Here is a 13,277-nt window from a genome sequence, read left to right on the forward strand (position 1 = left end):
CTGGGATTTAAAGTTTGGCTGGAGTTGGTGGGGCCGGCCAGTGAGGCCACGCCCCTCCGCGTGGCTGGAGAGTCACGCCTCTCGGGTTCTCGCCAACCTCCGACTGAGAAGTTTTGAGAAGAGTCCCTGGAACAAAAGGCCCCGCCCACCCACGTGTTAGGACTCCGCCCACCAGCTAAGATCCCGGGCTGCGGAAGCGTCTTAAACTCTGCGGGTCTGGACTGTGGGGTCGGAGAGGAGAGGAGAAGCCAGGTGTACTTTCCCCGGGGAAACTCCAGAGGCGTAAGACGGCTCGCGAGCCGGCTCGCGGGTTGGGAGAGGAGCAATGCCCCAAAGTAACCCGGGGCGGCTATTTTTAGCTCCCACGTTGGGAGCCTCCAAATGTCAGGTCCCGGGCGTCCCGGCCTGTCCCAGGCGGGGGCGGAGAGACAGGGAGATGGAGCCTTAAAGGGTCCACGACATGCTTCCCACGCGAGTGTGGCCCTGGGGGCCAGGAAATTCCGTTCCCAGAGCGGGTCTGGTGGCCGGGCTGCTTGGTCCTGTCTTTCAGTGCCTCCCTGCTCCGGGCGCTGCCTATCCCGTCCTTCGCCTACACACATTCCCCAGGTTGGTTCCTGGAGCCGGTCCGAGGGACAAGTGGTCACACTGACCACACCACCAGCCCTAAGGTCTCTGAGCCTCTGAGGTCTCTGACCATATGCTGGCCGCGTGGACAACACGCTATCTGGAGGCTGCTCCGGGTTTGGATCCTCCGCCAAATTCTGCCAGGCAGGAAGTGCGCGACCTAGGGTCGGCGCGTGGGGAGAGAGAACCGAGATACCCAGAGCGTGGAGTGTCTGGCTCAGAAAACAGGCTTCGGAAGCGCAGGGCTGTGGTGCCACCTGGAGGGCGAGCGAGGAGCCGTAGTGGATTGCACTTGGAATCTCAACCCACTCTCTCTCGCCTTTCCGTCACCCTAAGGCTTCAGGGACATGTAACCCAGGCCCTTCTCTGGAGCTGCAAATCCAGGTGTTCGTTACCGCCTGGATGTGGCAGCTCTAGTGATTAGCATGTCCAAACATGCTCCTTCTCCTAACTCTATTTCAGTGAATTACCCGCCCAGTCACCCCTATGGTAGAAGTCATGCGCGATTCCTCCTGTCCTGCGCCGCTCTCCCCGTTTATCCAGTTAGTTTTCAACGTTGGTGCTTTGACCTCCAAAACTCTCTCATATTCATCCGATATTCTCTGTGGCGGCTGCCACTTCAGTCCAGATCACCATCACCCTCACTGATCTTCCTGCTCTTCTTCTTTATGACGAGGGCAGAGAACAATTTTCAAAGGTCCAATCTCATCTCTCATGCAAGAAGTCACTGTCTCTATTGCCCCAACTGTCAAGTTCAAATCCCTTTTCAGAGTGAACTCCTGCCTCTCTTCTCCGATCTCTGGCCTTACCTGTCTCTCCTGCCTCTCCTATCTCCTTCGCCTCCTGTTCTGGGCAATGCCTAAGTCCTTATTGTACCCAGAACACGCTGTGCCGTTACACCCCTTCTTGATCCCTTTGCTGCACTAATCCCCTGCAAAATATGGAATGCCGGCTGGGCGCGGTGGCTCACACCTGTAATCCCAGCACTTTGGGAGGCTGAGGAAGGCGGATTCCCTGAGGTCAGGAGTTTGAAACCAGCCCGGCCAACATGGAGAAACCCCATCTCTGCTAAAGATACAAAAATTAGCCAGGCGTGCACACCTGTAATCCCAGCTACTCAGGAGGCTGAGGCAGGAGAATGGCTTGAACCCGGGAGGTGGAGGTTGCAGTGAGCCAAGATCGTGCCCCTGCACTCCAGCCTGGCGACAGAGTGAGACTCCGTCTCAAGAAAAAAAAAAAAAAAAATCCAGAATGCCAAAGGACTCCTATTCTTCCTTCAGAGAAAGCTTCCCCACCCAGCTCCTGCTCCACAGGTTCACTTCATTTCCGGCTTCTGGGGACCTTGATCCCTGAGTTCCAGCACAGAAGACTGAACAAATGACACAGTTCTTAGCACACTGTCTTCATTGATCTATTTCTCATTTTTATTTTTGTTTTTGTTTGTTTTGAGACGGAGTTTCGCTCTTGTTACCCAGGCTGGAGCGCAATGATGCGATCCTTGGCTCACTGCAACCTCCGACTCCCGGATTCAAGCCATTCTCCTGCCTCAGCCTCCGGAATAGCTGAGATTATAGGCATGCGCCACTAGGCCTGGCTAATTTTGTATTTTTTGTAGAGATGGGGCATTTCACCATGTTGGTCAGGCTTGTCGCCAAGTCCCGACCTCAGGTGATCCACTTGCCTCGGGCTCCCAAAGTGCTGGGATTACTGGTGTGAGCCACCATGCCCGGCAATTTTATTGGTTTTGAGTTGAGGTCTCTGTTGCTCAGGCTTGAGTGAGAGGCACAGTCACGGATCGCTGCAGCCTACACTTCCTGGGCTCAAGCAGCCCTCTCACCTCAGCCTCCCAGGTAGCTGAGACTACAGGCTTGAGTCACCACACCCAAATGCTTATTTTTTTTTTTTTTTAATTATCTATTTCCATACCCATTTCTCATTTTCCTCCTTCAAAAGTCAGTTATTCCAGGCTGGGTGTGGTGACTCACACCTGTAATCCCACTGTTACCCTAGCAGATTAGGAGGCTGAGACAGGAGGATCACTTGAGCGAGACCGTCTCACAAGAAAAAAAAAAAAAAGTAGATTATTGCAATGCATTAAATGTTCATTTGTTTTTCTTTGTGCTCTTACAAAATATAAATCATTTTGTGTGCAAAGTTTTTTTTTTTTCTTTTTGTGAGACACAGTCTCGCTCTGTCACCCAGGCTGGAGTGCAGTGGGGTGATCTCCATTCACTGCAGCTTCTGCTTCCCAGGTTCAAGTGATTCTCCTGCCTCAGCCTCCCGAGTAGCTGGGATTACAGGCTCACGCCACTGTGCCTGGCTAATTTTTGTATTTTAAGTAGAGACGGGGTTTCACCATGTTGGCCAGGCTGGTCTTCAACACCTGACCTCAAGTGATCTGCCCACCTCAGCCTCCCAAAGTGCTGCGATTACAGGTGTGAGTCATCATGCCAGGCCCAAACATTTTAAATTTCCGTAAATAGCATCTTGTTATATATTTCACTCTGATCTTATTTTCAGTAACCACGATGTTTTAAAAATCCACTTGTGTTGTATGATGATCAAAGCTATGGCTGCACGATACTTTACAGTATGAGCTGCATCACACTTTACCTGCTCACAGTCTCACTGAGGAGCACCCATTGCGCCTCCAGTTCTCAACCACAACAAATAATATGGCACTGGCTGGGCGCGGTGGCTCATGCCTGTAATCCCAGCACTTTGGGAGGCTGAGGCTGGCAGATCACCTGAGGTCAGGGGTTCGAGATCAGCCTGGCCAACATAGTGAAACCCTGCCTCTACTAAAAATACAAAAATTAGCCAGGCATCACCAGGCACAGTGATGGGTGCCTGTAATTCCAGCTACTAGGGAGGCTAGGGCAAGAGAACCATTTGAACCCGGGTGGTGGAGGTTGCAGTGAGACGAGATCATGCCACTGCACTCCAGCCTGGGTGACAGAGCGAGGGTCCCTCTCAAACAAACAAACAAACAAAAAAATGAGATCAGGCTGGGTGCAGTGGCTCACGCCTGTAATCGCAGCACTTTGGGAGGCTACGGTGGGCCGATCACCTGAGGTCAGGAGTTTGAGACTAGCCTGACCAACATGGAGAAACCCTGTCTCTACTAAAAATACAAACTTAGCCTGGCGTGGTGGTGCATGCCTGTAATCCCAGCTACTCAGGAGAATCACTTGAACCAGGAGGCAGAAGTTGCAGTGAGCCGAGATCGCGCCATTGCACTCCAGCCTGGGCAACAAGAGCGAAACTTCATCTCAGGCCGGGCGCGGTGGCTCAAGCCTGTAATCCCAGCACTTTGGGAGGCCGAGACGGGCGGATCACGAGGTCAGGAGATCGAGACCATCCTGGCTAACATGGTGAAACCCCGTCTCTACTAAAAATACAAAAAACTAGCCGGGCGAGGTGGCGGGCGCCTGTAGTCCCAGCTACTTGGGAGGCTGAGGCAGGAGAATGGCGTAAAACCCGGGAGGCGGAGCTTGCAGTGAGCTGAGATCCGGCCACTGCACTCCAGCCCGGACGAAAGAGCAAGACTCCGTCTCAAAAAAAAAAAAAAAAAAAAAGAAACTTCATCTCAAAAAAAAAAAAGAGAGAGATCAGTTACTTGTCAGATGTAGGCATTGCAAATACCTTCTCCTTTTCCATTATCTCTATATTAATTTTTCCTTTGTGAACTTCATGAAATAGATTTTTTTTTTTCTTTTTTTCAGATGGAGTCTGGCTCTGTCACCCAGGCTGGAGTGCAGTGGCGCAATCTTGGCTCACTGCAACCTCTGCCCACTGGGTTCAAGTGATTTTCTTGCCTTAGCCTCCTGAGTAGCTGGGATTACAGGTGTGAGCTAGCACATGCAGCCAATTTTTGTATTTTTAGTAGAGACGGTGTTTCGCCGTGTTGGTGAGGTGGGTCTGGAGCTCCTGACCTCAAGTGACCCACCCACCTCAGCCTCCCAGGGTGCTAGGATTATAGTTGTGAGCCACCGCTCTTGGCCAGAATAGAAATTCTTAATTTAAGTGTAATGAAAATGACCATTTTCTTCTCCTTATGGTTTGTGATTGTTGATAATTTGTATATATTCTTTCCCAACTCTGCACCACAGATGTATTCTTTCACATTTTCTTCCAGTAACTTTACAGTTTTACTTTTCACATTTAGGTCTTCTTGATTCCTCTAGAATTCATCCTTGTTTTAGGTGTTAGGGATCCAATTTATTTTTCTCTTTAGTGAACCACTTTTATCATATATCAAATTCTGATGTATGATGTAAGGGTCTGTCTCTGAATTTGTATTCTGTTCCATTGATGTATTTGTCTGTTCTTGCACAAGTTGATTTTTATGATACTTTGTAGCAAGTTTCAATTTCCGGGAAAGGCAAGAGATTTCTTGTTACTCTTTCTTGTTACTCTTTCTTTCTTTCTTTCTTTCTTTCTTTCTTTCTTTCTTTCTTTCTTTCTTTCTTCTTTCCTTCCTTCCTTCCTTCCTTCCTTTCCCCTCCCTCCCTCCCTTCCTTCCTTCCCTTTCTTTCTTTCTTTCTTTTTCTTTCCTTCTTTCTTTCCTTCCTTCTTTCCTTCTTTCCTTCTTTCTTTCTTTCTCTCTCTCTCTCTCTCTCTCTTTCTTTCCTTCTTTTCCCTTCCTCCCTTCCTTCTTTTCTTTTCTTTTCTTTTTTGAGACAGAGTTTTCTCTTGTTGCCCAGGCTGGATTGCAATAGCCTGATCTCGACTCACTGCAACCTCTGTCTCCTGGATTCAAGGGATTCCCCCGCCTCAGCCTCCTGAGTAGCTGGGGTTATAGGCGCCCACCACCATGCCTGGCTAATTGTTTTGTATTTTTGGTAGAGACCGGCTTTCACCATGTTGGTCAGGCTGGTCTTGAACTCCTGTCCTCAAGTGATCCGCCCGCCTCAGCCTCCCAAAGGATTACAAGTTTGAGCCAACGTGCCCGGCAGTTACTCTTTCTTTTCACTATAGACTTAATATTTGTTGTTTCTTATTGCTCTATACAACTTGGGGATACACTTAACAAGATCCTTTAAAAAAAAACACACAAAAAACTTGCTTACATAAATTTAACGTTAAAAAAAAAACTAAAACAACAATTGGGATTTTTTTTTTTTTTTTGAGATGGAGTTTTGCTCTTTTTGCCCGGGCTGGAGTGCAATGGCGCCATCTCGGCTCACTGCAACCTCTGCCTCCTGAGTTCAAGCAATTCTCCTGCCTCAGCCTCCCAAGTAGCTGGGATTACAGGCGCCTGCCACCACACCAGGCTAATTTTTTGTATTTTTAGTAGAGTCAGGGTTTCACCATATTGGCCAGGATGGTCTCGATCTCTTGACCTCATGATCTGCCCGCCTTGGCTTCCCAAAGTGCTGGGATTATAGGCGTGAGCCACCGCGCCTGGCCTTAGACCCTTATTCTTTCTTCATCTTTCAAAATCCTCTGCTCTTTGAAATTAATATCTCAAACTAAATGATCTGCTGCCTCTTACTTGTTGCGAGGGTCTTCAAACCTGGTTGTTCACCCACATTCATTGATAATGTTAGCACCTGGCTCATCCTCTTCCTCTTTTCACCTATTTTCCTCACATCATCGTTGATAACTTCAGAATCCATCAGGGCAATCCATTGTGGCCTCTCAGCTCCTCAGTCTCTTCTCCAGTGATCTTCCTCTTCAGCCCATCCTCAGACCTCTACCCTAGGCTTTGTTATCTCTAAAAACAAACTCTCACAATTTTTTTTTTTTTTTTTTTGAGATGGAGTCTCACTCTGTTGCCCAGGCTGGAGTGCAATGGCAACATCTCGGCTTACTGCAACCTCTGCCTCCCAGGTTCAAGCGAATCTCCTGCCTCAACCTCCTGAGTAGCTGGGATTACAGCTGTGCACCACCATGCCCGGCTAATTTTTGTGTTTTTAGTAGAGACAGGGTTTCACCATGTTGGCCAGTTTGGTCATGAACTCTGGAACTCAAGTGATCCGCCAACCTCGGCCTTCTAAAGTGTTGGGAATTTCTCTCTTGTTGCCCAGGCTAGAGTGCGGTGGCATGATCTCGGCTCACTGCAACCTCTGCCTCTGGGGTTCAAGCAATTCTCAGTCACCCGAGTAGTGGAGATTACAGGCACCCACCACCATGCCTGGCTAATTTTTTTATTTTTAGCAGAGATAGGTTTTACCATGTTGCCCAGGCTGGTATCGAATTCCTGACCTCAAGCTATCTGTTGGGCTTGGCCTCCCAAAATGCTGGGATTACAGGCATGAGGTGCCATGCCTAGCAACAATTTTTTTCTTTTGTTTTGAGACAGAGTCTTGCTGTGTTGCCCAGGCAGGAGTGCAGTGGTGTGATCTCAGTTCACTGCAATTTCTGCTTCCTGGATTCAAGCGGTTCTTATGGCTCAACCTCCCAATAAGCTGGGATTACGCCTGGCTTTTTTTTTTTTTTTTTGAGACTGAGTCTTGCTCTGTCACCCAAGTTGGAGTGCAGTAGCGTGATCTCGGCTCTCTGCGGGCCTCCGACGCCTGGCCAATTTTTGTATTTTTTGTAGAGATGGGGTTTTGCCATGTTAACAAGTCAGGCTGGTCTCAAGCCTCAAGCAATCTGCTTGGCCTCAAGTGATCTGCTTGCTTCGGCCTCCCAAAGTGCTAAGATTATAGGCATGAGCCACTGTGCCTGGTTTTCTTCCAATTTTTTGGATTCAAGCCAGGAATGTTTCATAATCATTTCTGGCCTTCTAGTTCATTTACTCACATATTCTCACTTGTTTTTTTTTTTTTTTTTGCTTTTTTAAAAATTTTATTTATTTATTGAGACAGAGTTTCACTCTGTTGCCCAGTGGCGCAATCTCTGCTCACTGCAAGCTCCGCCTCCCGGGTTCATGCCATTCTCCTGCCTCAACCTCCCGAGTAACTGGGACTACAGGCACCTACCACCACGCCTGGCTAATTTTCTTTGTATTTTTAGTAGAGACAGGGTTTCACTGTGTTAGCCAGGATGGTCTTGATCTCCTGACCTCGTGATCTGTCCGCCTCAGCCTCCAAAGTGCTGGGATTACAGGCATGAGCCCCCACGCCCAGCCCTTTCTCTCTCTCTCTATTTTTTCTTTTTCTTTTTTTTTTTTTTTTTTTGAGACGTAGTCTTGCTCTGTTGCCCAGGCTGGAGTGCAGTGGCGCCATCTCGGCTCACTGCAAGCTCTGCCTCCCGGGTTCACGCCATTCTCCTGCCTCAGCCTCCTGAGTAGCTGGGATTACAGGTGCCCACCACCATGCCCAGCTAATTTTTTTTGTATTTTTAGTAGAGACGGGGTTTCACCGTGTTAGTCAGGATGGTCTTGATTTCCTGACCTTGTGATCTGCCCACCTCGGCCTCCCAAAGTGCTGGATTACAGGCTTGAGCCACCGCACCTGGCCCCTTTTTTTCTGTTTTTGAGACAGGGTCTCCCTCTGTTGCCCAGGCTGGAGTGCAGTGGTATGATCATGGCTCACAGTAGCCTCGACCTCCCAGGCTTAAGCAATCCTCCCACCGTAGCCTCTCAAGTGAGTAGCTAGGACTACAGGTGCCAGCCACCATGCCTGGCTAACTTTTTGCTATTGTATTTTTTTGGTAGAGATGAGGTTTTGCCATGTTGCCCAGGCTGGTCTCCAACTCCTGAGCTCAAGTGATCCACCTACCTCAGCCTCCCTAAGTATTGGGATTACAGACATGAGCCACCATGCCCAGCCTCATGTATCCTCACTTCCTTCACCTCAGGGGACTTCTAAACCATTGACCCTACCAGTTTTTCACTATCCACCAACTATTTTGTGTTTGCTCTCCCTCTTACCCAATTTATATGTATAATCTAACACAATCACTTTCATGAAAATATTATACAATTCCTTCTTCCTCTTTTTAGTAACACCCAACCCTAGTTAATTTCAACTATTCATCTACTTGGATCCTTTTTTTTACTTTTTTTTTTTTTTTTGACGGAGTTTCAGTCTTGTTGCTCATGCTGGAGTGCAATGGTGAGACCTCGGCTCACTGTAACCTCTGCCTCCCAGGTTCAAGCGATTCTCCTGCTTCTGCCTCCCGAGTAGCTGGGATTGCAGGAATGCGCCAACACGCCTGGTTAATTTTGTATTCTTAGTAGAGACAGGGTTTCTCCATGTTGGTCAGGCTGGTCTCAAATTCCTGACCTCAGGTGATCTACCCGCCTCAGCCTCCCAAAGTGCTGGGATTACAGGCGTGAACCACTGCGTCCGGTCCCTACTTGGATCCTGTTATCCAACTACTTACTTCAAGGCCATTAGAGGAAAAAAATCCACAATGATGCTCACCAGTCACACTTTACTGGGACCCATTTTGCTCCTCTCCTCCCTGGGATATTTGGCAATATCTGGAGACATTTTTGTCACACTTAGGTGCAGGGGAGGGTGTATCTAATTGATAGAAGTCAGAGATGCTCCTAAATATCCTATAATATGCAAGACAACAAAAAATTAGCCCAAAATGGCAATAGAGATAGCAGGGAGAAAAAATGTTGACAGCGTCAAAGTTGAGAAATTCTGCTTTAAATTAATTAGTATAAGTCTCAAAGGGGCAATCAACACAAGGCCTTTGCACTTGCTGTTCCTTCTGCCTATAATATGGTTCCCTCGTGGCTTACTATTATTATTTTTTGTTTTTTTGAGATGGAGTTTTGCTCTTGTTGCCCAGGCTGGAGTGCAATGGCACGATCTTGGCTTGCTGCAACCTCTGCCTCCCAGGTTCAAGCGATTCTCCTGCCTCAGCCTCCTGAGTAGCTGGAATTACAGGCACACACCATCATGCCTGGCTAATTTTTAAAAAATATTTTTAGTAGAGATGGGTTTTCACCATGTTGGCCAGGCTGGTCTTGAACTCCTGACCTCAGGTGAACCACCTGTCTCAGCCTCCCAGAGTGCCCGGATTACAGGCATGAGTCATCGTGCCCAGCCTCTGGCTTATTATTTAACAGTCATTTCCTCAAAAAGTTCTCCCTGACCTCATCCTAGAGTAGATTGAACCTCATCACATTACACTGCTTTATTGCCTTCAAAACATGCACTGTTTTGTTTATGTCTTTATTGCCTGCTTCTTCCTTCTAGAAAATAAGTTACATTGCCGGGCGCGGTGGCTCAAGCCTGTAATCCCAGCACTTTGGGAGGCCGAGACGGGCGGATCACGAGGTCAGGAGATCTTAGGCCATCCTGGCTAATACGGTGAAACCCCGTCTCTACTAAAAAAAAAAAAAAAAAAACAAAAAACTAGCCGCGCGCGGTGGCGGGCGCCTGTAGTCCCAGCTCCGGAGGCTGAGGCAGGAGAATGGCGGGAACCCGGGAGGCGGAGCTTGCAGTGAGCTGAGATCCGGCCACTGCACTCCAGCCTGGGCGACAGAGCGAGACTCCGTCTCAAAATAAATAAATAAATAAATAAAAATAATAATAAGTTACATGAGTTCAGTATCCTTATCTGTTTTGTTTCCTGCTGTATTTCCAGGGTCAACTATAGTGAGTGATCCTTGTTTTTTTTCAGACGAAGTCTTGCTCTTGTCCCCCAGGCTAGAGTGCAATGGCGCAATCTTGGCTCATTGCAACCTCTGCCTCCCGGGTTCAAGCAATTCTCCTGCTTTAGCCTCTGGAGTAGCTAGGATTACAGGCACCCACCACCATGCCTGGCTAAATTTTGTATTTTAAGTAGAGACGGGGTTTTACTATGTTGGCCAGGCTGGTCTTGAACTCCTGACCTCCCAAAGTGCTGGGATTACAGGCATAAGCCGCTGCACCCAGACTTTTTTTTTTTTTTTTTTAATTGAGACAGAGTCTTGCCATCGTCCAGGCTGGAGTGCAATGGCGTGATCTTGGCTCACTGCAACCTTGCAACCTCCACCTCCTGGGTTCAAGCAATTATCTTGCCTCAGTCTCCAGAGTAGCTGGGACTACAGGCGCGTGTCACCACGACCAGCTAATTTTTTGTATCTTTAGTGAGACGGGGTTTCGCCATGTTGGCCAGGCTGTTCTCGCACTCCTGACCGTGTGATCTGCCCGCCTCGGCCTCCCAAAGTGCTGGGATTACAGGTGTGAGCCACCTTGCCTGACCCCTACCCCCTTTTTTTTTGAGATGAAGTCTTGCTCTGTTGCCCAGGCTGGAGTGCAGTGATGTGGTCTCAGCTCACTGCAACCTGTGCCTCCCAGGTTCAAGCGATTCTCCTGCTTCAGCCTCCTGAGTAGCTGCGATTACAGGCCCCTGCCACCAGCTAATTTTTTGTATTTCTAGTAGAGATAGGGTTTCACAATGTTGGCTAGGCTGATCTCTAACTCCTGACCTCGTGATCTTCCTGCCTCTGCCTCCCAAAGCGCTGGGATTACAGGCGTGAGCCACCATGCCTGGCCGCACCTTTTTTTTTTTTTTAGAGATAGAATCTCCCTCTGTTGCCCAGGCTGGGGTGCAGTGGCATGATCACAGCTCACTGCAGCCTCGAACTTATATGCTTAAGTGATCTTCACCTCAGCTTCCTGGGTAGCTGGGACTACAGACATAACCACTGTGCTTTGCCATGTTTGGCACATTATAGACACTTAGGAAATATTTGTTGAGGGTTGGGTGTGGTGGCTCGCGCCTGTAGTCCCAGCTATTTTTCCTCCTAGAATTTTGGGAGGCCAAGGTGGGCGGATCACCTGATGTCAGGAGTCCAAGAACAGTCTGGCCAACATGGTGAAACCCCATCTCTACTAAAAATATTTTAAAAATTAGCTGGACATGGTGGTGCGTGCCTGTAATCCCAGCTACTTGGAAAGCTGAGGCACAAGAATTGCTTGAACCTGAGAGGCAGAGGTTGTGATGAGCCAAGATCGCGCCACTGCGTTCCAGCCTGGGTGACAGAGCAAGACTGTCTCAAAAAAAAAAAAAAAAAAAAGAAAGAAAGAAAGAAAGAAAAAAGAAAATATTTGTTGAACAGTGAATGAAAACATTATTTATTTGCAATTTATTCATTCATTCTTCAAATATTTATTGGTGATAAAACCCAGACAAGTCTCTACCCTCTTGGAGCATACAGTACAGTGGGGATAGTGATACTGAATAAATAAGCACATAAAGTAAATATAGTATTTTCACACTGTGATAAGAGCTTTGAAAGCAAAGTACTGGTAGCCGTGAGAGTACTATGCAGATGATCTGACTCAGTTTGGGGTGGGGTGCTCAGGCCAGGCTTTCTAAAAGAAGTGATATTTGAGGGATAGCTGAAGGATGAGTTGGTTAGCTGGATAGAGGAAGGTGGGTGGGAGTGGATGGAGAAGAGCTTCCAGACCCAGAGAACAGACTGTACAAAGGCAATTCAGTTGGCAGGAACAGAGAGAAGGCTAGTGTGGTTGAGGCCGTCAGGTCAGCCATGGTGTGGCACTTACTGGCAAGAACACGAGTGTCACTGAAAGATTTTAAACAGGAAATGACAAAGCTCTGAGTGGGTAAGAAGCGGTCACTCCAGAGAATAGAGTTTAAAAGATCAGTGTGGAAGCAGGGAGATTAGTTTGGAGGCAGTTGCCGTGTCCAGCCTTGGGCTGGTGTAGGGTGGCGGCAGTGAGTTTGGAGAGAAGCCGCATATAGTGATGACAAACATTTTCCTTAGAGCTTAAAGGAAAATGTTCAAGAAAATCTCAGCTGGTCTGAAGGTAGTGAATTATTTCAATTGATTGTTCACAATCAGTTACAGATGGAACTTGTTTTTCTACTCTCATCCCCTTCTCACTACTGCACCTGACTAGTCTTTTAAAATTAAAAAAAAAAAAAAAAAAAAGGCCAGGTGTGGTGGCTCACGCATGTAATCCCAGCACTTTGGGAGACTGAGGTGGGCAGATCATGAGGTCAGGAGATCAAGACCATCCTGGCTAACATAGTGAAACCCTGTCTCCACTAAAAAAATACAAAAAAATTAGCCGGGTGTGGTGGCGGGCTCCTGTAGTCCCAGCTACTCAGGAGGCTGAGGCAGGAGAATGGCGTGAACTCGGGAGGCGGAGCTTGCAGTGAGCCAAGATCGAGCCATTGCACTCCAGCCTGGGCGACAGAGTGAGACTCCGTCTCAAAAAAAAAAAAAAAAAAAAAAAACGAAGTCGGTTGCAGTAGCTCATGCCTGTAATCCCTCCCAGCACCCTGGAGGCTGAGGCAGACAGATCACTTGAGGTCAGGAGTTTGAGACCAGCCTGGCCAACATGGTGAAACCTCGTCTTACTAAAAATACAAAAAATTAGCTGGGTGTGGTGGTGCGCACGTGTAATCCCAGCTACTCGGGAGGGTGAGGCAGGAGAATTGCTTGAATCCCAAAGGCAGAGGTTGCAGTGAACCAAGATCACGTCACTGCACTCCAGCTTGGGTGACAGAGCAAGACTCTGTTTCAAAAATCAAACAATGCCAGAACAATGATGACACACTGCTGTAACTGCAGCTATTTGTTGGCAGGGGGCAGGGGGAACATCCTTTGAGCCCAGGAGTTCAAGGCTGTAGTGAGCTACAATTGCACCACTGCACTCTAGCCTGGGTGACTGAGACCCTGTCTCTCAGGGTACATTAATCCAGAAAAGCCCATTAATCCAAAATACAACAATAAAAATGAATAACAAAGAGTTCACGGCTGGGAGTGGTGGCTCACGCCTGTAATT

The sequence above is a fragment of the Trachypithecus francoisi genome, unplaced genomic scaffold (genome assembly GCF_009764315.1).
Source record: "Trachypithecus francoisi isolate TF-2019V2 unplaced genomic scaffold, Tfra_2.0 Lachesis_group20, whole genome shotgun sequence".
Classification (NCBI taxonomy): Eukaryota; Metazoa; Chordata; class Mammalia; order Primates; family Cercopithecidae; genus Trachypithecus; species Trachypithecus francoisi.